At 42.8% G+C, this 24387-nt stretch overlaps 1 protein-coding gene across 10 annotated transcripts in view; it reads left to right on the top strand.

Annotated features, from left to right (window-relative positions):
• Nucleotides 1-1011: 1011 nt before the first annotated feature.
• SGMS2 (sphingomyelin synthase 2) overlaps nt 1012-24387 on the top strand; it is a 98400-nt gene continuing 75024 nt past the window's right edge. For 2 of the 10 annotated variants that reach the window (XM_070372036.1, XM_070372033.1), the window contains exons 1-2: nt 1012-1243; nt 2084-2157. The gene's annotated coding sequence lies outside the window, so the exon portion shown is untranslated. Of the gene's footprint in view, nt 1244-1345; nt 1665-1762; nt 2158-10571; nt 10800-24387 lie in introns of those variants that run through there. The other 8 variants (XM_070372037.1, XM_070372032.1, XM_070372038.1 and 5 more) reach the window with 5 other exon arrangements.

Raw genomic sequence — 24387 nt, 5'->3', positions numbered from 1 at the left:
AAGCCCAAGGAAAATAAATTTCGATTGTTGGTGTTCTCTTCTGGAGTTCTTACCTTTCTGTACCTTGAAATGTACATTTTCCACAACAGTGATGTTGAACTTCTGGTTAATTTCAGGAGCATTTTCATTTCAGGGACTCTCCACTAGTGACAACATGATACAGTTTTCTGTTTTGGGACTGTTAGGCATGGTTTGTTTGTTTGGTTTTCTGTTACCATCCTGTTTAATTACCATAAACATGATTGTTTACCTCCACGATTTCTGCACTGGGCACTACGACATGCCTCTGGATTATTTCTGTTGATTATATGGAATCACCCATAAGCCACTGCAAATCCTAAACATAATTACCCTGTCCTAAAGTAGAAATTAACATAAAACATAGCTGTCAATTAAATTCAATAAAGATTTGGCCAAATTCCCTCTGATTTCATCCTACTTGGAATCTGAGGCGGTGATCCTTTACTCTGAAAACTGCCCAGCAGGTGTATGAAGAGCAACTCCAAAAAATGCAGAGCCTTGACCATTTTAAAGAAGGCAACACCCCTTCTAAAAACATAACTGCTGAATTCATCAAAGAAACCTCACCCTATGCCTTGTGCTCCAAAAACCTGCGGAAAAGCGCAGTGTTCAGCTGAGCGAAGAAACACTCTTCCACCGTTTATTTTGGTTACTGTTTTTCATCCTTAACGAGAAGCAAATCAATTAAGAGGACTTATGACACTGTAGTTAGTCACCTAAGGGAAAGTATTATTAGCCTCATTAACTTGGAGAATCCTTCCAGCTCACATCTAGAGTTAATCATCGTACGGACCCACGACTAACCCTGCCGGGCAATCCTGTGACGTGCGGAAACCCCACCTCTTTGACCTAGGCCGGGGCAATACCCCGTGAGTAACCGCTGGTGCCCCAAGTCCACTCGCGCGGACAGGAAGCAGTTCCCGAAAAAGGCGAAGTGCGGGGGTGGGGGACGTCTTCCCGGCCCCACCCTTGAAAGTTGCAGGGAGTGGCACCCCAAGAACTTTGGCAGATCGTTCTGTGTCGCCGCCGCTCAGGGAGGTCGGCTCCAGCTTTCCCTGCCTGAGCCAATCTGCCCTGCCTGCCAAGCCCCTCCTTCCCTGCACCTTTAAGGGCTGGGAGAAGAGAGTGTCGGCTGAGGTTCCCTTCTTAAGAAGTCGCACCGGTTTTTCGAGCTCCGCTCTGCGCCCGGGGAGCCACGGCAGCGGGGAGCGGGCGCCTCCGAGTGAGTCACTGTTTGGAAATGGAGTGGGCGGGCAAGGGTGTGAGAGAATGAATGATGTCAGGAGCGCGCAGGGCGGCGGGCGGGGAGAGCGGGCCGCGGGGCCGCGGTAAACACGGAGCGCCGCGCAGCGGGCCGAGCGGGGAGACCCCGCCCTCGGCGCGCACGGAGCCTTTCTCGGCCGCCCGAGCCCGGCCGGTGCTGCAGCGCCGCCGAGAGCGGCCTCGGAGGCGGCAGCCGCGGGAGCGACCCGGAGAGCGGCTTGCTTGGTGGGGCCGAGGCAGGAGAGGGCTAGACCCCCGAGCAAACTTTGCAGGGGCTTCAGCCGGGGCCGGCTGCGGCAGCCAGCTCGGGCCCCTAGCGGAGCCCGGCCCGGGAGCTAGTGCCTCGGGCTGGGAAGGTCTGGAGCCCCAGCTGAGAGCGGGTAAGGAGCACCCGAGGGGCCGGGGAGGAGGATGGGCTGGAAAAGCGGCGCGGCGCGGGGAAGGGAGGGTGGACTGCGAACGCGGACGTGGCTCTAATTCGGCCCCCAGTCGCCCCGCCCCAGGGCATCCTTCCTTGATTTTGCCTGGTAGAGGATGGAAGTGTGTCTTCGTCTCCTTGCTCCGAGCGTTCAACTCATTCATTTGCAGTCATTGCGGGTAACTTGGTCCTGCCGGTGAAAGGACCCAGATTGAATCGTAGGTTGTCCAGAGCCACTCTGGAGGTCAGGGCTGAAGTTCCGGAGCTGGAGGAGGGACTGTCTTGAAGCTTCTTTGAGAGGCACTTACCGATGATGTGTGAACAGTAAGAGCCCAGGTCTGGGCTGCCCGCACTGAAACCTTTCAACATTCGGCATTCCAGAGTTACTCCTTTGGAAAGGGAGGTCTGGTGTTTCAGCGCACGTAGGTCGGAGCGGACCTGCCTACTTCTTTGAGGTAAGGATAGTTAATAGCCCGCGGCAATGCCTTAAAACAACTCTAATGTCAGGTTCTGTAATTTTTTTTTTATATCAACCTTTACCATTCTGTTTCGTCTTGCTTGCTCTAATAAGACCATAACATCATTTTGACACGTATGTTAAATTTTTGAAGAGATTCGGTTGTTTAGTGTCTCTGGGTAGGCGTGGATTTTGAACTTTTAAAATCCTTGGTTTTACTCCTAGTCTCATCTATTATCGGTGGGTTCTCAGTTACATTAAACACTCGGAACCAGGAAAACGGGACTGTAACTACTTCAGAGGCTAGTAATGAGGATTAAAGCTCAGAAGACCTGTCATGATGTCTGGCGTGAAGCCGACCTCAACGAATTTTAACTGTTCATGTATAAAGAGTGTGTTCCAGCTGGCATAGGTAATCATCAATTAATTTCCACAACATTTCCTACTTACAGACCTGGTGGGTTGAGGTTTAGCGTGTGAAATCCTTTGGCAGGTTCCTCAGAGTGTGGTGACCACTTCAGGAAGTTAAATGCTTCCTTGTGGATACCCGTAAGATTTGGTGTGTGTGCGTGTGTTAGTCGCCCAGTCGTGGCCCACTCTTTGCGACCCCATGGACTATAACCCTCCAGGCTTCTCTGTCCATGGAATTCTCCAGGCAAGAATGCTGGAGTAGGTAGCCATTCCTTCCCTGCGCCAAGGGATCTTCCTGACCCAGGAATCGAACCCAGGTCTTCCGCATTGCAGGCGGTTTTCAGGAAGTTAAACGCTTCCTTGTGGATACCAGAAAGATTTGGGGTTCCCACGCCATATTGGGGAAACTGCCATTCACTGTTTAAACAGAGTCAGAGCAGTGGCTAAAAGTGACAAATGGTATTTGGAGTTAGATTGGATGTGTGGAGAACTCTCTACTTTACCCTTAACTGGTTGTTTTTTTTTTTTTTTGTCTTAAAAATAATCAGTACAAAAACATAGTCCTTTCCTTCCTTGCTTTGCTGCTTGTCTCACTTCACAGTAGTCTTCTGGTTGAAGTGTTATTTTTTTTTTTAATGAGTTAATGTTTAATTTGATTTCTCTAGTTTCATTTTTAAGCAGAGCTGGTTGACTTATGAACATGGAGAGAAACACTTGGACACCTTTGGGTTACTGCCTCTTGTCCTCGGTTTTCTCTTTTCACAGAATTTTATAAAAGCCTCTAGGAAATATTTGGAGGGATAGGAGCATTTGTTCAGGTGTTATATTAAAAACATTTGTTTTTACCATATCTACAACAACTTTTAGGGTCAAAGGTCACAGGGAATCCTCCCCACCCCCAGTGTGATGTAGAGATCTGGTCACCAGAACCCAGAAGACCTAAGGCTATCTGGGTGGTAACTTACTGGCTGTGTTGTTACTTTGAGCAGTTTACTTAAACTCTCTGGAATTCTTGTGGGACATTTAAATGAAATACAGGGAAAAAATAGAAATAATCTTACATCTATGCAAATTGACATTGGAATACAAATGAGAATATTTTTTCATACTTAACCTTTATTCATTTCAAGAAGCTTTAAAAAGTTTGCAATTTATAACAATAGAAAACTATTACAATCGGTATTTTGACATCAGATATAGGAAGCTATGCACTTACTGTTTGTTTTGTTGCTAAGCCATGTCCGGCTCTCTGCGACCCCATGGACTGTAACCTGCCAGGCTGCTCTGTCCATGAGATTTCCCAGGCAAGAATACTGGAGTGGATTGCCATTTCCTTCTCCACAAATGAGAACTTTTAAAAAAAGTGATACTTTGAAGTGAGATGTTGTTTTCTTTTTAAAAAAGGAAGAATTACTGAGAAATCTAGACAGTTTCAGACTAGACTAGCCTACTCACTTTTATCCAATTCCCCTGTGGGGGATTTGAAGCCTCCATCCTGAACTATAATTATCAGGTATTTGTTCAGTTGGTGAATGTTTAGTGAGCAGCTACTATATTCCAGCCACTGTGCTAGGTACTAGCAATGCTAAGATGACAGAGGCACTGTAACTGGCTTTCAGTCTGGTAGAAATAGCCCCTAAGCTTTGATTATGGAGAGGAAGAAAGAGAGAAGGGTAGGGAATTGGAAGGAAACCAGAAGTGACTACACCATGATAGGCTGCCTTCCACTGATAATTTGAGGTCTATTATGACTTCATTTTCACTTTTCACTTTCATGCATTGGAGAAGGAAATGGCAACCCACTCCAGTATTCTTGCCTGGAGAATCCCAGGGATGGCAGAGCCTGGTGGGCTGCTGTCTATGGGGTCGCACAGAGTCAAACTTAAGTTTTAAGTCACTGAAGTGACTTAGCAGCAGCAGCAGCTATCTAAAGTATGCTGAATTGGGGCTCATAAGCTATGAGGCTGAACAATATAAGTATGCTTTGCTTTACCCAGTAAAAATATTATAGACAAATTTAGCCGTTAAATAATTTTAAACATATCAGAGCAGACTTGTTTAAATGAAATCTAAGGGGTAAAATCGGTTCAACCAAGATTTACTTACTGTGAGGAAAGAAAGCACTGTTTTAAATTTTAAGAGAATAATCACTGTGTGTGAATAGTATTTCAATTTATTTTTCCTCATAAGTAGTATATAACTAAAAAAAAATAAGTAGTATGTTACTTGTAGAGGTTTAAGTACAAGGTAATCAAATCAGCCACCACCCAGAAAATTCTTAGTGTTATGTTCTTAAATCCTTTCTGACCTGTATTGCACTTACTCTGAGCCAGGCAATGTGCCAGTTACTCTATATATTTAGGATCCCCTGTTATGCTCACCCCAACCCTATGAGTTAGGTATGATTATGGAGGAAAAGGCTGATTTAGAGAAATTAACTTTCCTAAAGCTATACAGCTAGAAAATTATTCTCTACGAAATTGGTTTGTTTTCTAACTTTTTTTTAAAATCCCCATCCAAATATGGATGGCTCTATATCACTAAAATATATGCTTAAACAATATCTTTTATAGTTTTTGGTTGAATGACTGCATCTCAAGCAGTTCCCTATTGTTGGACAGTTAGTTTCCAGTTTTCACTGTTTTAAACAACTCTGCAGTAAATATTCTTCTGGCTGTATCTGTGTGTAATTCATGATTATTTTAGTCATTTTGCATTTTAAAAAGTGAATTTTGATCTTTAATTTATGTGCCTTTTTTTTCCCCCACCATATTCAGGATTAGAAAACTTTCTCCTTTCTCTTTAAACTTTGTTTTAATTTCTATGTTCCTTTAGTGTTTCTCATAAGATTTCAGCAGTAGGATCAACATTCTCTGTGGAGCTGCACAATAGGTCCATAGCTCATTACCCAAGGGATTTATCTGATGAAAATGGAACACAGAGGCTTTCTTAAAGAACTATTTGTGTTTGTATTATTGCTATTAGACAGAAAGCTGAACTTTTATGGGGAAATATAGCAGAATGGAGTAGTACTGACTTTGCCAGACAGAAAAGAATTTAAAAAAAACTTATTGAAGGAGAGTTGATCAACAGTGTTGTGTTAATTTCTGCTGTACAGCAGAGTGACTGAGTTATACATATTTATTCTTTTTCATATTCTTTTCCATTATGGTTTATCGCAGGATATTGAATATAGGTTTCTGTGCTATATAGCAGGACCTTATTGTCTGTCTCTCCTATATGTAATAAATTGCGCTGTTAATCCCAAACTCCCAAACCTTCCTTTCCCTACCTAGCTCCTTCCATGGCAATCACAAATCTGTAATTTATGTCTTTGAGTCTGTTTCTGTTCTGTAGATATGTGCATTTGCATCTTATTTTAGATTCTACGTATAAGTGGTATCATATGGTGTTTGTCTTTCTCTTTCTGACTTTTTGCTTGGTATGATCATCTCTAGGTTCATCTCTGTTGCTGCAAATAGTATTATTTCATTCTTGTTATAGCTGAGTAATATTCCATCGTAAATACGTGTCACATATTCTTTAGCCATTCTTCTGTCAATGGACATTTAGGTTGCTTCCATGTCTTGGCTATTGTAAATAGTGCTGCTGTGAGTGTGTATCTCAGAAAAGAAATTCAGGTTCTACACATATTTCAGAAAAGAAATTCTGCTTCTACAGTTTACATCATTGGTACTTAGTAGGATAGGCAGATTACGTTTTGCAGATATTACATTTAGCAGATTTATCACCAGGTTTAGAATAAGCTCTTTCATTTTTAAATAGGTCATCTTTAAAGAAAATCTTAGAGACTTCCCTGGTGGTCAAGTGGTTAAGACTCCCTGCTTCCAATGCAGAGGGTGCAAGTTTGATCCCTGTTTGGGGAGTTAAGATCCCACATGCTGTGCGGCCAAAAAAAGATAATCTTAGACATTTGTTCTTTGATCTCTTAAAAAGTGTATCATTGCTAAGACATTTTCCAGTTGATTTAATGAAAGTGCCAAAAAAAATCCGTTAGCTAGCTTTCATTATAGGTATAAAGCATATGTTCATTTAAACATTTCTCGAGTTTTATTATAATATCACACTGTCTTTGCTACTCTGAGTCATACTTTTTTCTTTTGGGTTTATATTTCCATATCCAACGCACATTACCTTACCCTTATGATTTTGATAAAGGATATTGGAAAATGAGTACTATTCAATTCAACCATTTTATATAGAAACTCAGATCAGTTCAATTTATTAATTCCTAACAATAATTATTAATTCAAAGCAGAATTTAAAGAAACAGCTAATAAAATTACAGTATAAATAGGATAATCCATTATTTGATGATTGGTTTTCCTGCTGTAAAACCCTATATGATCATTTGCTTGCAGTTTAAAATTCAGCCTCAGAATTTTGTCACCTGGGACAAAATTAGTGATAAAACATTTTTATCACTGTTAGCTTTATAGTGTCACTTGAAACTTTCAAACAAACTTGTACACGTTTAGTTTCTTTTTTAAAGCAACATTAGCTGGATTGAGTGTTTGTCTTATGTTTACATGTTTTCTTTCAGTGAATCCCTTGTACTCTTTAAAAAGGATAAAACCACATAATAAAAGTGTTAAAGAGAAGGGCATGAAAGGAGATGAAAGATCATTTTGAAGCCAAAGTGTCAGGAAAGACAGCTAGTTACTGAAAGTCAAATGAAGTAAAAGACTGGAAAGGCCCTTCAGGTCAGTATCATTTCTCCACCTGGTAGCGCCTGTGCTGAGCTCTTTTGTTGTTGTGGTTCAGTCGCTAAGTAGTGTCGGATTCTTTGCGACCCCATGGACTGCAGCACACCAGGTTCCTCTGTACCCCTCTGTCTCCCAGAGTTTGTTCAGATTCGTGTCCATTGAGCTGATGATGCTCTCTAACCATCTCATCCTCTGCCACCCCCTTCTTGTTTTGCCTTTAATCTTTCTCAGTGTGAAGGTCTTTTCCAATGATCCAGCTTTTTGCATCAGGTGGCCAAAATATTGAAGCTTCAGCTTCAGCAACAGTCCTTCCAGAGCTTCATTTAGGGCAGAAAGAGAGATACCCAAATGTTAGGGCTTGGCCTCAGGCAAAATTGTGAAATTAAGCTGAAATACTCACCGTAGGGTATCCTTAACTCTAAGTTTGCCTGACAGGACTTGCTTACACAAGAAAGTGCTTGATAAATACCTGTATAAGGGGAAATTGCAATCCAATTGAAACTGTGGACCTGGAAGCACCATATTTATGAAAAACTAGGACTGATTCAAAATTGGGAGGAGAGTATACGTCAAGGCTATATATTGTCACCCTGCTTATTTACTTTAAATGCAGAGTACATCATGTGAAATGCCAGGCTGGATGAAGCACATGCTGGAATCAAGATTTCTGGGAGAAATAATCAACAACCTCAGATATGCAGATGATAACATTCTAATGGCAGAAAGGGAAGAGGAACTAAAGAGACTCTTGATGAGGGTTAAAGAGGAGACTGAAAAAGCTGGCTTCAAACTCAACAATCAAAAAACTAACATCATGGCATCCGGTCCCATCAATTCTTGGCAAATAGATGGAGAAAAAGTGGAAACTGACAGACTTTATTTTCTTGGGCTCTAAAATCACTGTGGATGGTGACTGAAGCCATGAAATTAAAAGATGCCTGTTCCTTGGAAGAAAAGCTATGACAAACCTAGACAGCGTATTAAAAAGCAGAGACATTACTTTGCCAACAAAAGTTTGTATAGTCAAAGCTATGGTTTTTCCAGTAGTCATGTACGAATGTGAAAGTTGGACCATGAAGAAAGCTGAGCACTGACGAATTGATGCTCTTGAACTGTGGTGCTGGAGAAACTCTTTTAAAATCCCTTGGACACAAAGGAGATCAAACCAATCAATCCTAATGGAAATCAACCCTGAATATTCATTGGAAGGACTGATGCTGAAGCTCCAATACTTTGGCCACCTGATATGAAGAGCCGACTCATTGGAAAAGACTCTGATGCTGGGAAAGAATGAGGGTAGGAGGAGAAGGGGGTGACAGAGGATGAGATGGTTGGATGACATCACTGACTCTATGGACGTGAGTTTGAGCACACTCCAGGAGATAGTGAAGGACAGGGAAGCCTGACATACTGCAGTCCATGCGGTTGCAAAGAGTCGGACATGACTTAGTGACTGAGCAACAACAACGGGAGATGAGTATCAACTCAAGAGTTTAATCACCTCTTTTTTGGTTTTGTTTTATTTATTTATTTATGACTGTGCTGGGTCTTTGTTGCTACGTGCGGGCTTTCTCTGGTTGCTGTAAGCTGGGGCTGCTCTCTAGTTGCGGTGCCTGGGCTTTTCTTTGTGGTGGTTTCTCTTGCTGTACAGGCTCTAAGCAAGTGGGCTTCAGTAGTTGCGGCTCACAGGCTCTTAGAGCTCAGGCTCAGCAGTCGTGGCTCACGGGCTTAGCTGCTCCTCCGCGGGTTTGGGAGGTGGATTCTTAATCACTGGACCACTAAGGAAGTCCCTTTAAATAACCTCTTTTCAATTAAGATGATTAGAAATGCAAAATACTCGATGAGTCAAACTTTGTGAAAAAAGCTTTTCCATAAATGGGAGGGACTGGAGGGAGGAGTTGCCCTGGAGATGGGAAAACAGATATGAAAAGAAGGATGCAGATGTGCCAAAGGCAGATTCTGTGTCCCTTGGGAAGACATACCTAATCCCAAGTCTTGCTCCTGCTGTTGAAACTGGGATCACATGTGATCCTGGACCATCTGGCCTCCCAGGAGTGAAAATGCACGTTAGGGGCCCCTCTGACCTGCTCGGCTGATGAGAACCATCCTGGGAAATACCTCTTAACATGAACCCCTCCCAGATGGGCTAAGGATACTTTTCCTTACCTGTGAGTACTTTAAATAGGTAGTCTGATCTGACTAGAGAAAGTGTGAAGGAATGAGTTTTCCTTTAGGGGTAGGAAAAAATGTTAATGAATAAGTGGTTTTGGATCAGGCATCACTTAGCTAACTGGGTTGCCAAGGTAGCAGCCCACCTCCAGTGAGAAGAGAAGACCTTTCAGGAAAAGACTGGCAGCAGTAGCTGAAAATGAAGCTGAACCTTTAAGACAGAGAGATACCCAATGCTGACCTAGACAGCATATTAAAAAGCAGAGACATTACTTTGCCAACAAAGGTCTGTCTAGTCAAGGCTGTGGTTTTTCCAGTAGTCATGTATGAATGTGAGAATTGGACTATAAAGAAAGCTGAGTGCCAAAGAATTGATGCTTTTGAAGTGTGGTGTTGGAGAAGACTCTTGAGAGTCTCTTGGACTGCAAGGAGATCCAACCAGTCCATCCTAAAGGAGATCAGTCCTGGGTGTTCATTGGAAGGACTGATGCTGAAGCTGAAACTCCAATACTTTGACCACCTGATGCGAAGAGCTGACTCATTTGAAAGGACCCTGATGCTGGGAAAGAGTGAAGGCGGGAGAAGGGGATGACAGAGGATGAGATGGTTGGATGGCATCACCAACTCAATGGAGATGAGTTTGGGTAAACTCTAGGAGTTGGTGATGGACAGGGAGGCCTGGCTTGCTGCGGTCCATGTGGTTGCAAAGAGTCGGACACGACTGAGCAACTGAACTAAACTGAACGAGTTGGTTCTCCAAGTTTCACCAGACACAGAAGCCAGAGATAGTGCAGTGAAATAGTGATGGTTAAACAATGTTGAGTACTCTTGAGTTAGGTTCTAGAGAAGATTAAATCACATTCTCTATCTTCAGGCAGCCATGCACAATAGAAATTATATTCTCTCCACTGTGGAAGTAGGGAAACAATTTAGAAAGGTCATGCTCAAGGCTGCGAAGCTGGAAGGCCGAGGAGCAGGGCCTGCTGATTCTCATGCCCACGCTCTGCCCAGTAATCCCCCTCGGTGTTCTGTAATCTCTCTGCTTGCTTTGGAGATACAGCAGGTTTGCAGGTTTGAGGTTTGAGGGGATGTATTTTGATACGTGGTTGTGTCTACCACCCCATCTCCTGGAATGTTTCTCTGGTCTGTGCTGCCTTCAGGCCGTGAAGTAACATCAGAGAGACGAAGGCCCCATAGGCTCACTCAGGCCAGCTTGGGTTGATTAATGACCCAGAAACACCCCTTACCATCAGGTGACGTATGAGCAACTTCCTGCGATGAATCTCCATTTCCTGGGTGTGAAATTGGACTAAGATAGTATTTACTTCCTGAGGTAAGTATGAATCATACTACTTTATGTGCGTAAAACACTGAGGCTAATGCTTGGTTCATTGTTAATATTTGGTGGCTCAGCCATCACTTTTTTGCATATAGACTCTATTTCTCACTTTTAAAACAAAGGATTCATTCCTGTTGCCTCAAGGATCAGATTGTGTCTCATTATTTCTCATGAAGTTAACGTATTTTTAGGTAATGGAATGACCATTTGTCACATCTCACCTCTATTGAAGCGTCTGGGTCCTATCTCTTACCCTCTCCTCTTCCTTTCTTTCGGGGTTAAAATAAGATTTTTTGTAAATTGATCATCCATTGCCATTGAATTCAAGAACTTTCATAAGAAGTGTATAACATCAGCTGTGAACGCTGACAAGCCTTCCAGGCTGCCACCGCGATATGCCAGCCCTCTCCGCAGATGCTGGTAGCCGTGGCGAGCCCAGCACCACGGTCCCTCAGAGCCCGGCCTTCCGAGGAGGATTGTACCATGAGCCCCACTGTTCCAGAAAGTGCCAAGGCCATTAAGGATCACAGACCCTACTGTCCTCCCTGGACAGTATGCTGGGCATCTTTCTTTAGGAGGCCCTGAGACGGTTTATCTAACACAGCTGCTACTGTTTTCTGAGATTTGCATTGGATCTGTAAGTTCTTTAACCATCCAGTTATTACTGCCCCATAGTCGCTTCCAAACTTTAGTATCAGCAAAGGGCATTTTTTTTCTGTTAAATTAACATCTGTGTGTGTGTGTGTGTGTGTGTAAGGTTATAAGCAGCAAGCAGGAACATTTACAATTTTATTTTCCAAACACTTAAAGTGCCCACTATGTGCCAGGGTTTGCTCTGAACACTTAGAACTCTTCTTCATCTGTTCCTCCTTCAACACTCTGAGACAGATGTTATTATCCCCATTTTAAGAATCCTCTTTTGAGACACAGTAGGCAAGTTAAGTGACTTGCCTACAGTCACACAGGCCGTATGAGGCAAATCTGGGTCTTGAAACTGGACAGTCTGGCTGTGGTGTCTAAGCACCGCACTGTTGTTCGTAGAAATCTAGTGTATATCTCGGAGAAGGCAATGGCACCCACTCCAGTACTCTTGCCTGGAAAATCCCATGGGCGGAGGAGCCTGGTAGGCTACAGTCCATGGGGTCTCGAAGAGTCAGACACGACTGAGCGACTTCACTTTCACTTTTCACTTTCATGCATTGGAGAAGGCAATGGCAACCCACTCCAGTGTTCTTGCCTGGAGAATCCCAGGGACAGGGGAGCCTGGTGGGCTGCCGTCTATGGGGTCGCACAGAGTTGGACACGACTGAAGCGGCTTAGCAGCAGCGGCCGCAGCTTGTATCTCACACTTCAGGTCCAATTTTGTCCTTGCACATGCAGTTTTAGCAAAGAAACATCACAGCTGTCCATACATGCTGTCAGCTCCTTATGATTTACCATGTAGAGGACTACAGCTAGGTCACACACTTGTGTCGCTATCGAAATATGTTGATGATATGGTATCATCAAACATTTTTCTGTATAAGCTTGTGAGACCTCAGTCAGGCTGCGTGTTTTGTCTGGAAAAGGAGCAGTGAATTCTTTCTCCCAGTCCCCTGATCAGTACACTCAATTGAACCTATTCCTGCTACTTTAATATTACTTATTTTTTTAAGTTTTAGGCTTTCACTTATTATAAATTAAAATATTAAAAAATCCTCATTGTAAGAGAATAGCTTGAACATGTGAGAGGTTTCTTTAAATGTTTGCTAATTACTCTTGGACAAGGTGGCAGGCAGAATATGGTACCCCAAAGATGTGTACATCCAAACCCCCAGAAACGATGAACCTGTTATGTTACTTGGCCGTGAGGGATTAAGGTTACTAATCAGCAGACTAAGGATACAGACTATCCTGGGTTATCTGGGTAGACCCAACGTAATCACCACAGTCCTTATAAGTGGAAAAGAGAAGGAGAAGAGTCAAAGAGTTGGCATCATTAGAAAAAGCCAAACAGCCATTGCCAACTTCGAAGATAGAAGGAGGCCCTGGACCAAGGGATGCACGTGATCTCATAGAAGCTGCGGAAGGCTGGGAAATGGATTCGGGGCCTCCAGAAAGGAGCACAGTCCTGCTGACATTTCAGTGTTAACCTACCGAGTCCCCTTTTGGACTTATGATTTCTCAAACTGTAAGAGAAGAAATTTGAGTTATTTTAAGCCAGTGAATTTATAGTAACTTATACAGCAGCAACAGGAAACTGATAATACAGACAGTTACTGGAACAATCAGTGCTTTGATTTTTTTTCCCCTTTATGCCAGCCCTGTGAGAGAGCTGCTTAATCTCACGACTTATATGGACAGGTCGGGTATAGCAGTGTTTACACTTTGGAGGTTGTTTTAGTTTGCATGTAAACTGAACCACCTTAGGGCAGAGGGATTTAGCTTTTGGTAATTCTATACATTTGTATATTTGTATACAAGTAAATGGGCTTCCCAGGTGGCTCAGTGGGTAAAGAAACTGCCTGAAATGCAGGAGATGCCTGAGATAGGGGTTTGATTCCTGGATTGGGAAGATCCCCAGGAGGAGGGCAGGGCAACCCACACCAGTATTCTTGCCTAGAGAATCCCATGGACAGCGGAGCCTGGCAGGCTACAGTCCATAGGTCTCAAAGAGTCAGACACGACTGAAGCCAACTGAGCACAGCCCAGCACACAAATATATACTGTCCATTTTAAACGACCGTATCAAGGTTTTAGCAAAAAAAGGAAAGTCTTGTTGATTCCAGAGCAGGTTGAGCCTCTTAGCCTTTCATCAGATTTGCCTAACAGAAATGTGGCTCTGCACCCCACGTGGCACTCCTTATAGGCTTGCATTTGTTTAGGGTAAGATGATGGTCTGCATATGATGCTGGTGGTGGCTGTGGGCGTTATTGCTTGAGTTTTGACTCCAGATTCCTTTTATTTTATTTTAGTTTTTTTTATTGAGGTATAGTATATTACTTTCAGGTATACAATGTAGTGATTCACATTTTTTATGGATTATACTCCATTTATAGGAATTACAAGGTATTGACTGTATCCCCTGCGCTATACAACATACCCTTGCATGTGTGAATGCTCAGTTGCTTCAGTCGTGTCTGACTCTTTGTGACCCCTGGACCTTAGCCTGCAAAGCTCCTCTGTCCACGGGATTCTCCAGGCAAGAATACTGAGTGGGTTGCCATGCCCTCCTCCAGGGGATCTTCCTGAAACAGGGATCGAACCTGTGTCTCCTGCAGTGAAGGCAGATTCTTTACTGCTGAGCCACTGGGGAAGCCACAACATATCCTTATAGCTTATTTATTTTATACATAGTAGTTGGTGTTTCTTAGTCCCTTATCCCTATCTTGCTCCTTCTCTCTCCCCACTGGTAACCATTAGTTTATTCTCTATATCTGTGAGTCCGTTTTGTTTTGGTTTATTTGCTAGTTTGTTTTTTTTAGATTCCACATATAAGTAATAACATAAAAGATTGGTCTTTTTCTGTCCAACCTATTTCACTAAGCATAATATATCCTCCAGGTCCATCTGTGTTGTTGTATATGGCAAATTTTCCTTCCTTTTTATGGCTGAGTAATATTCCGTTATATGTACATTATCTCACATCTTTATCCATGTTTCTATTCTCTTTGGAAGGAAAGTTATGACCAACCTAGACAGCATATTAAAAAGCAGAGATATTACTTGGCCAACAAAGGTCTATCTAGTCAAGACTATAGTTTTTCCAGTGGTCATGCATGAATGTAAGAGTTGGACTATAAAGAAAACTGAGCGCAGAATTGATGCTTTTGAACTGTGGTGTTGGAGAAGACTCTTGAGGGTCCCTTGGACTGCAAGGAGATCCAAACAGTCCATCCTAAAGGAGATCAGTCCTGAGTGTTCATTGGAAGGACTGATGTTGAAGCTGAAACTCCAATACTTTGGCCACCTGATGCGAAGAGCTGACTCATTGGAAAAGACCCTGATGCTGGGAAAGATTGAAGGCAGGAGGAGAAGGGGACGACAGAGAATGAGATGGTTGGATGGCATCACCGACTCTATGGACATGGGTTTGAGTGGACCCTGAGAGTTGACGATGGACAGGGAGGCTTGGCTTGCTGCGGTTCATGGGATTGGATAGAGTTGGACACGACTGAGCGACTGAATTGAACTGAACTGAGGCACTTAAGTTGCCTCCATATCTTGCCCATTGTAAATAATGCTGCTGTGAACACTGGGCTGCCTGTATCCTTTCACATTAGTGTTTTCATTTTCAAATGTATACCCAGGAGCAGGATGGCTGGATCGTATTGTAGCTTTATTTTTATTTTTTTGAGGAACTTCCATATTGTTTTCCACAGTGGCTGCACCAATTTGCATTCCCCATAGCAGTGTGCAAGTGTTCCTTTTTCTTCATATCCTCACCAACATTTGTGATCTTTTTGATAACAGTCATTCTGATGGATGCGAGTCAGAGTCTTTTTACTTCTTTTCTTTTTAAAAAAATTTTGGCCATGCGCTTGGCTTGCTGGATCTTAGTTCCCCAACCAGGAATTACATTCACACCGCCTGCTGTGAAAGCGTGGAGTCTTAACTACTGGGCCACCAGGGAAGTCCCTCGCTTTATATTTTTAAAATCTGTTACTTGCTTTGTTTGCCTAGCAGTGTTATTATGAATTCTTTGAGAGCAGGAGCACTTCTATACAAGGGCTTTTCAAACTGTAATGAATTAAAACAAATAAAAAGTAGTATCATACATTGGGTCATCTGTAGTAAGTACCTAGAGGGTTGTAGACCCTGGAGTAGACAATATCTTGGAATCAGTATGTCAATTATGGAAATTTAAAATAGCAAGAATTATCATAATGAATGCAGTTAGTTTGGGGGTTTTGATTTTTAAGGAATCCTCCAATAACAATCTTACATTGTGATTTGGAGACAGCTTGCATCAGTTAAGGATTGCCTTTTGTGCAAACTAGAAATAGCACCGGCACAAGAACTAAAATCTTGGGAATTTTCCTGCTTAAGAAATGAAATAAGGGATAATAAAGGATTTTTGGTAATTTTAAAGAAATATGGGTGACCATTAACTAGATGATGTTGTCTATATCTATAGCGATTTCTTTGCAATCCCATGGACTGTAGCCTGCCAGGCTCCCCTGTCCATGGAATTCTTCATGCAAGATATTGGAATTGATAACCATTCCCTTCTCCAGAGGATCTTACTGACCCAGGGATCGAACCCAGATCTCCTGCATTGCAGGCAGATTCTTTACCATCTGAGCTACCAGGGAAGCCCTTTTCATAGAGGGAATAGACTGTCTCGTGTAGAAGTAGAATAAAAACTGGAAACTCTTAAAACCATGGTGATGGGATACTTGGAGTCACTTTGCTAAAAACACATTTTATTTAACCAATATATTAAAATGTTATCATATTTAATATTAATATTAATGTAAACATTCTTGACATTTTAACTTTTTTTCTAAATCTTCCAGAAATCCGGTGTGTATTCTGCACTGATTGCACATCTAGGCTTAAGATTGGCCATGCTTCAAGTGCTCAGAAGTCACGTGGACTTAGTGGCTGCTTTGCCAGGCATTGCAGCTCTGACCAGCCTTATCCTTAAGGAACAATACCCTGCACGAGTCTGAGGTTATCCTTAGAATATCCCTTAATAGTTGTCATCCATGACTTTGGTGTGTTGTATTTTATAAACTGAATTATATCCTGGCATTACTAGAGAAAGCTGGTTCTGGTTCCTTTTGCTAGAAAGAACAGGCTGAACGGTACAGTGAAATATCTGTCTAAGGTTATCTGTAATATAAATTTGTGAATATCAGTGCCAGGCAGTATGCCTGGGCCTATAAATGAAATATTTAGATTATTAGATTCATGTGTACAGAAAGGATGGCTGCTCATATACCTTTGTGAGCTGTAATAAGTGGGATGTGGTGGTATATGCCCTGGTTTTCACTCTTTTCTTGCCCTGTTTATATGCATGATGTTGCTTACTAATTTGTGTTCTTGTTCAGTTGCTTATTGTGACAACTTAGAAAGCAAGGCCACTGTAAAGCCTAGATCAGAGAAATCATTACTTGATATCAAATATCAGTCTGCCAGGAATAGATAAGATTAGACTGTAAGAAGACTCAGGTTCAGTATGAGAAGGAGAGAAGAAGAGAGAGGGATAAGAAGCGAGAGGGTGGTGCGGGGAGAGAAGCAGGGAGAGACGGAGGAAGGAAGGAAGGAGAGGACAGTTCTGCGCAGGAAAATCACCTAAATGCAAAGGAAGGAAATCACGATGGATGATTTTGTGGCAAAAAATTCCCCCAGCCACTGGACAAGCTGATGTTCTCACTGAGGTCTCAAGATAGGTTGCTTTCGATTTCATAAATATATTGACTTTCTCAAATACCTATACTAAACAGGTAGCTGAGGTTAGACCCAAGCCCTCCTTGGTTTCTTCTGAAATTGATTAATGCATCCAACACTATTTTTGAATATTTGCTGTGTGCTAGACTTTATTCTTGATTCTAGATTCAGTGAGCAATAGACAGTCAAAGTTTCTACCCTTAACGGAGATTGTATGAGTTAAATGTGTTGAGACAGGAAAAAGTGCTGAAAAGGGAGGTTGAGCAGATGATAAGCAAGTAAAACTAATGAACAAGATCAGTTCAGACTTGGACCAGTTCTTTAAAGGAAATATGCTGAGAGTGACTGGGGAATTCTACCCGAGCATGGTCAGGAAAGTTTTGTCAAAGAGGTTGAACTTGCACTCAGATGTGAAGGCTGAGAAGGAGCCAGCAGAGGGGACAGGCTAAGTGCTAGGTTACGCAAGGGAAGGCAGGGAGGCCAGTCTGGCCACAGTGTCTGAGCAGGGAGGAGTGAGAAAGCAGATGCCCAGGTACGCAGGACCCAGTGAGGAGGGACGTGTGTGCTAAGTCGCTCCAGTCCTTGTCCAACTCTTTGTTACCCCAGGACCATAGCCCGCCAGATTCCTCTGTCCATGGGATTCTCCAGACATGAATACTGGAACAGGTTGCATACCCTCCTTCAGGGGATCTTCCCAACCCAGGGATCGAACCTGTGTCTCTTACCTCCTGATTTGAGAGGTGAGTTCTTTGCCACTGATGCCACCTGGGAAGCCCAATTTTGTAAGTTTTACTCCAAATGCAATGAGAAAGCATTGTGCAGTGATCTAAGAAGGAGAGGCAGGGCATTCTCTGGTGGTCAAGTGGCTAATACTCTGAGCTCCCAATGCAGGGGGCCCAGGTTCAATCCCTTGTTAGGGAACTAGATCCCATATACTGCAACTAAGAGTCCACATCCCGCAACTGAAGACCCTCGTGGTATGCTGCGATGAGGATCGCAGCTTCTGCGTGCTGCAGCTAAGACCTGGCACAGCCAAATCCGTAAGTATTTTTTTTTTTTTTTTAAAGGAGAGACACATGACCCGATGGAGCTGGAGCTGTGTGGTGGTATTAGAGATGGAGAGCAGTGGATGGATTTGAGAGGTCTGGAGACAGAATTGACAAGACTTAATGGATAGGCCTGGATGGGTGAAATGACAGAGTAGGAGAAATCAAGCACAAATCCTGTTTTGTTTTGTTTTTTTTCTGGATGCGGGGATTGTAGCGAATAGGGTTCTATTTTGGCCAGCTAGTTGCCTAGCTGACATCGTAATGGAGAGAGTTGTCAAACGACCAGCAATGATTCTGAAAACTGCATTCAGGGACAAGATCATGGCCAGTGGTGTCAGCATAGAAGTGCTATATAAAGTGATGGGAAGTCTAGAGTCACCTGGGGAGATTTTGGAGGCCAAGAAGAGAGGCAGAGATTAGGCCGTGCAGACTAACAGAATTAATAAATAGATCAAGCGGGGGGGAGACCCAGGAGTAACCAGCGAGGTAGGAGGAGGACCAAAAAGGCAGCCTTCCAGATGCCAACAAAATTGAGCGTGTAAAGCAGGATGGAGTAATCAGTTCTGTTCTGAGTTTTCAAGCTGAGTACGATGAGAACGCGCTGTTCGTTGGGTTTTACAATGCGGAGGGTTCCTTTACGTGGTGATCTTGTTGAGCGTTTTAGAGGACTGATTTCAAGCACAAATGCCTTGACCGCCAGCCTCCCCCTCACTCTTTCCCTTCTCCCCATCACCCCCATGGGCTAGGTGTCCCCTCTGTGTTCCAGAATAGTTGGGCCTTTCTCTGTCACTGGACAACCGTACTGTAATATGATTTTCTGCTGAAACTATGTTTCTTCCAGACTGAGCTCCTCGGGAGCAAAATTTTTTTTTCTTTTTTTTTTTTTTTCAATTTCCTAGCATGATGTAGGCACTCAACACATGGTTTCTAAATTAATGAGTATTCTCGAATACTGCCTTTTTGCCAGCATTATTTACCCCTGTGTGGTGTCAGGCAGAAGCTGGCGAAGAGCCCAGGTTTCCTGATTCTCAACCTGCTGCCCTCAGCCTTCCGCAGCCACTGTCTGGCCTGGGCTCAGGGTGTATTTCGCTCCGGATGCCCCACTCCCCTCCCCATTCTCCCCAGTGGCCAGTGATTGGTCTGGGAGGCTAGCTTAGCTCTAATGCCCTCTTGGGTGTTTTCCCTGTACCTGGTCCCCTGTACCTTCTTGGGAGCCGCATGTGAAAACCTGTGGAAATCACTTCTTGTCTATTTCAGGAATCTCATCTCTTCCCTACCTCAGAGTTCTTTTGCGTGATCTGCACTTGCTCCGTACAGTTCATCACTTTGAAAGCTTTTATTTGCCTCCTTGCATACTTTAGTATCTTAAAGGCCAAGTCGCGACTGACTGAAGCAACCCTCAAATGGTTCTTTTTAGCAAGTTTCCTTTTTTTCTTCGTGGTAGTTATTTTCCCGCCAAGGCTGTGTGGAAGTGTTTTTTCCTTCTGTACTACTTCTATCATTTGGTTTTCCACTTCATTATCCTCCTGCCACAACAACCCAATTATACTAGTTGCTGTGGAGATATTAAGTGCATTGCTAATAATGGAGGATTATTCCTTTAGGTAGAAGAATAGAAACAAGAGAAGGATATAAATCTTGTTTTTGTGCAAATGTCTCCTGGTAATGGCAATGACTAAGTGGTACTGGAGACTGTGGTGTGGAAATGTCTATATGGGGTTGGTTTATGTTTTTAGAAAGGATTCAGTTCAGTTCAGTTCAGTCGCTCAGTCGTGTCCAACTCTTTGTGAGCCCATGAATCGCAGCACGCCAGGCCTCCCTGTTCATCACCATCTCCCAGAGTTCACTCAGACTCACGTCCATCGAGTCGGTGATGCTATCCAGCCATCTCATCCTCTGTCGTCCCCTTCTCCTCCTGCCCCCAATCCCTCCCAGCATCAGAGTCTTTTCCAATGAGTCAGCTCTTCGCATGAGGTGGCCAAAGTATTGGAGTTTCAGCTTTAGCATCATTCCTTCCAAAGAAATCCCAGGACCAATTTCCTTTAGAATGGACTGGTTGGATCTCCTTACAGTCCAAGGGACTCTCAAGAGTCTTCTCTAACGCCGCAGTTCAAAAGCATCAATTCTTCGGTGCTCAGTTTTCTTCACAGTCCAACTGTCGCCTCCGTACATGACCACTGGAAAAACCATAGCCTTGACTAGATGGACCTTTGTTGGCAAAGTAATGTCTCTGCTTTTCAATATACTATCTAGGTTGGTCATAACTTTCCTTCCAAGGAGTAAGCGTCTTTTAATTTCATGGCTGCAATCACCATCTGCAGTAATTTTTGGAGCCCCCCCAAAATAAAGCCTGACACTGTTTCCACTGTTTCCGCATCTATTTCCCATGAAGTGATGGGACCGGATGCCATGATCTTAGTTTTCTGAATATTGAGCTTTAAGCCAACTTTTTCACTCTCCTCTTTCACTTTCATCAAGAGCCTTTTTAGTTCCTCTTCACTTTCTGCCATAAGGGTGGTGTCATCTGCATATCTGAGGTTATTGATATTTCTTCCGGCAAGGATTAGCTTTCTTAATTAAAGAAAATATTACTTTAAGCTTCTGGTCCTGTTAGAAGTTAATTCCTTATGTTAATACTTTACTCTTCATTCTTTAATTTGTATCTTTTAGTTTGTAAACGCAGGCTCACTAGTTTGTTTAATAGGATGTTGCTTCATGTGGACAAAGTCTTCTGTGGACTTTAGTTTTTTACAATTTTCTTTTTTTTTTTTTTAACAATTCAATTCTTAAAACCTTTTTTTTTCTTTTAAAAACTTCACTAAAGGAGACACATTTTAATATTGTTCATCTGATCTGTGTTCCATGACATCTTGCCATGTCCCATGGACTCTGTTATAATTAAGGTGATTATGTGTCCTGATGGGGCTTCCCAGGTGGTATTAGTGGTAAAGAACCTGCCTGCCAGTGCAGGAGACATAAGTAGACATGGGATCCATCCCTGGGTCAGGAAGATCTCCTGGAGAAGGGAATGGCAGCCCACTCCAATATTCTTGCCTGGAGAATCCCATGGACAGAGGAGCCTGGTGGGCTGCAGCCCATGGGGTTGCAAAGAGTTGGACACGACTGAAGTGACTTAGCATGCATACATGCAGTGTGTCCTGATTGCCTGGGACAGTTCCTGTGTATACATACTGCCCTGGTGTGGTTACTGGTTTTTAAATTATTTGCTTATTTATTTGTTTTTAGCTGTGCTGGGTCTTCGTTGCCACACGGGGTTTGCTCCGGTTGCAGCAAGTGGGGGCTACTCTCTAGTTGCGGTGCAGACTTCTCGTTGCAGTGGCCTCTCTCGTTGCGGAGCACAGGCTTCAGGAGTTGCAGCTTGCGGGCTGTGTAGTTGTGGCTCCCAGCCTCTAGAGCACAGGCTCACTAGCTGTGGCACGTGGGCTTAGTTATTTGGCTGCACGTGGGGTCTTCCCGGACCAGGGATTGAGCCCATGTCTCCTGCATTGGCAGGCAGATTCTTTCCCACTGAGCCACCAGGGAAGCCCCCTGGTGTAATTATTAGTAAATATCTCTTTTACTCAGAACTGGCCTGGTTAGGATGTTGAGTTAAATGGCCACCCAAATTAAAGGCTATACTTAATAGGAAACTGAGGTAACGAAGTGTTTTATATTTTTTGTTTTCATCTATGTAATTTATGGATAGATATATATGAATAAATATGTAGATTATATACATACATATAAAGGTATGTGTGTTTTTTTCTTTTAGTTTTTCCATTTAACCCAAGTCACACCTTGTTGTACCACCAAATCACGGGCTTTTTGTTTGAATTAACACCGTCAAAGTGCCAGCATCTTTTCATCCTGCACGTCTCAACTTTAATGCTCCTTCCTCAAGGGGGTCCTTTCTTGTCCTCTGTCTAAAGTTAGTTTCTCCTCATATTTTCTCTCGGCACTGCTGATCCACTTTCACAGTTTGTAATTGGGTACTTGTTTCCTTCTTTTGACAGGATGTGTCCCACCCTGGGTGGTAGGCTCCACGAGGGGATGGACCATGTCTGTTTGTTTCCAGGAGTTTACCCTGCCTGGCACAAACCAGACACTTGCTAGTTCTTGTCAAACCCTTCCCTGTGACCAACTTTTATTTCTCTGACATACAGAAGGGTGTGTCAGGACCCTTTTCCAGAGATTGACTGCAAGAGATGGTCTCCAGTCCTCCTAATTCACTTTTTGTTGTTGTTGTTTGGTTGGTAAAGTGTGTCTGACTCTTTGTGACCCCGTGGACTGCAGCACACCAGGCTTCCCTGTCCTCCATTGTCTCCAGAGTTTGCTCAAATTCATGTCCATTGAATCGGTAATACTATCTGACCATCTCGTCTTCTGCTGCCTCCTTCTTCTTCTGCCTTCAATCTTTCTCAGCATCAGGGTTTTTTCCAGTGAGTTGGCTGTTCACATCAGGTGGCCAAAGTATTGGAGCTTTGGCATCAGTCCTTCCAATGAATATTCAGGATTGATTTCCTTTAGGATTGACTAGTTTGATCTCCTTGCAGTCCAAGGGACTCTCACAAGAGTCTTCTCTAGCACCACAGTTCAAAAGCATCATTTCTTTGGCTCTTATCCTTCTTTATGGTCCAATTCTCACTTCCGTACTTTCTTTTAAAATCACTTTGGGGTCTTCTTGACCCCAGAGTACAACCTGACAGAAATTTTTCCAAGGATCTTAGATCAATTATAAAAACTTAAGTATGATTCTCAGAGTTGTTATAATAATAAACCTGATATTAAGGGAAATGGACTGGGGAAGGAATGTGCATATTTTTTTAATGCAAGATTGAATATCTAGATAGCACTGTTTATTCTTTAAGGTGTCCAAGATTTTAAAAGACCTTTCCTTTCTTATTCTAGCAACCATTGTTCTACTTGAGGGTGTGTCAGTAATGAAACTGCTAAAAGAGAGATGGGGCCACGGAATAGTTTGGACCATACACCCATTCCACAGGCGGGGTGGGGGGCGAGGATAGTCTAATGTGAACTAGAGGTGACGTGCATTTGGCAGAGGGAAACAAAACTTGACAGACAGGAAGTCATTTCAAATCAGGACAGCTGAGATGATATCACCCCCTGAAAATAGATCCTGCCCACCTAGGAGGAGTCGGGTTATGTGTTACCACAGTCGAGTTTATCTTAGTGAAAATATGACATGAGGAAATCAGGAGGATGAACAGGTCTTTTGGTTTGCTGATAACAATGACAAATATATATCTTTCTATAGTATTGAGATATTTGGCAAGTTCTAAACTATAAGTTTAATTGGAAAATAAAAGAAAAAACATATATAGCTTATGTGTGCATATATATGTGTGTGTGTGTGTATATATATATATATATATATATAACCCATGTTATATATAATCCATCTATATCTGTTACTAAAGGTAATATATGATGTTAGACCCTAAGTTTCATTTCTTTTCTTTTTGCCCCCTTTGCCGAACACTTGAGCCCTTTCCCTATTCTGCCATCATCAGTAAAGAAAATGAGGCTGGATTCTTATTTTAAATGATGTGCTTGAACCTAGATTCCAAAATACTATTTGAAAAAATAATCGTAAGGTTGGGTACATACTCCCTTTTTCATGTAAATGATTAATTAGCTCTTTTTGAATTCTAAGAATCCTTTAATCCTTTACAACATGAAACTTGAAAAGAAGAAAATATTGACAGAAGGCATTTATTTATGTGTTTCGGCTGTAGTGGGCTTTCGTTGTAGCACTCAGGCTTTCTCTGGTTGCGGCCGGTGGGGACTCCTCTTCGTCCTGGTGCACACGCTTCTCATTGAGGTGGCTTCTCTTGTTGCAGAGCACGGGCCCTAAAGCGCATGGCCTTCAGTAGTTGTGGCTCCGTGGCATGTGGGATCTTCCCAGACCAGGGATTGAACCCATCCCCCCTGCATTGGTAGGTGGATTCTTAACCACTGGACCACCAAGGAAGGTCCTGACAGAGTGATTGTTTAAAAATCACTTGTCTTCAAATACATTTTTATTCATTTATATGAGATTTGATTATATCCTAATGAGAATTTAGATAGTTTCTTTTAGCGTAACTGATTTAACAAATATAGTGGTCTGATGAGCCAGCTTTATTATTATTATTTTT

Source organism: Bos mutus, chromosome 6 (assembly GCF_027580195.1).
Source record: "Bos mutus isolate GX-2022 chromosome 6, NWIPB_WYAK_1.1, whole genome shotgun sequence".
Taxonomy (NCBI): Eukaryota; Metazoa; Chordata; class Mammalia; order Artiodactyla; family Bovidae; genus Bos; species Bos mutus.
The sequence above is the reverse complement of the archived record's forward strand: the minus strand, read 5'-3'. Positions and strand labels throughout refer to the sequence as shown.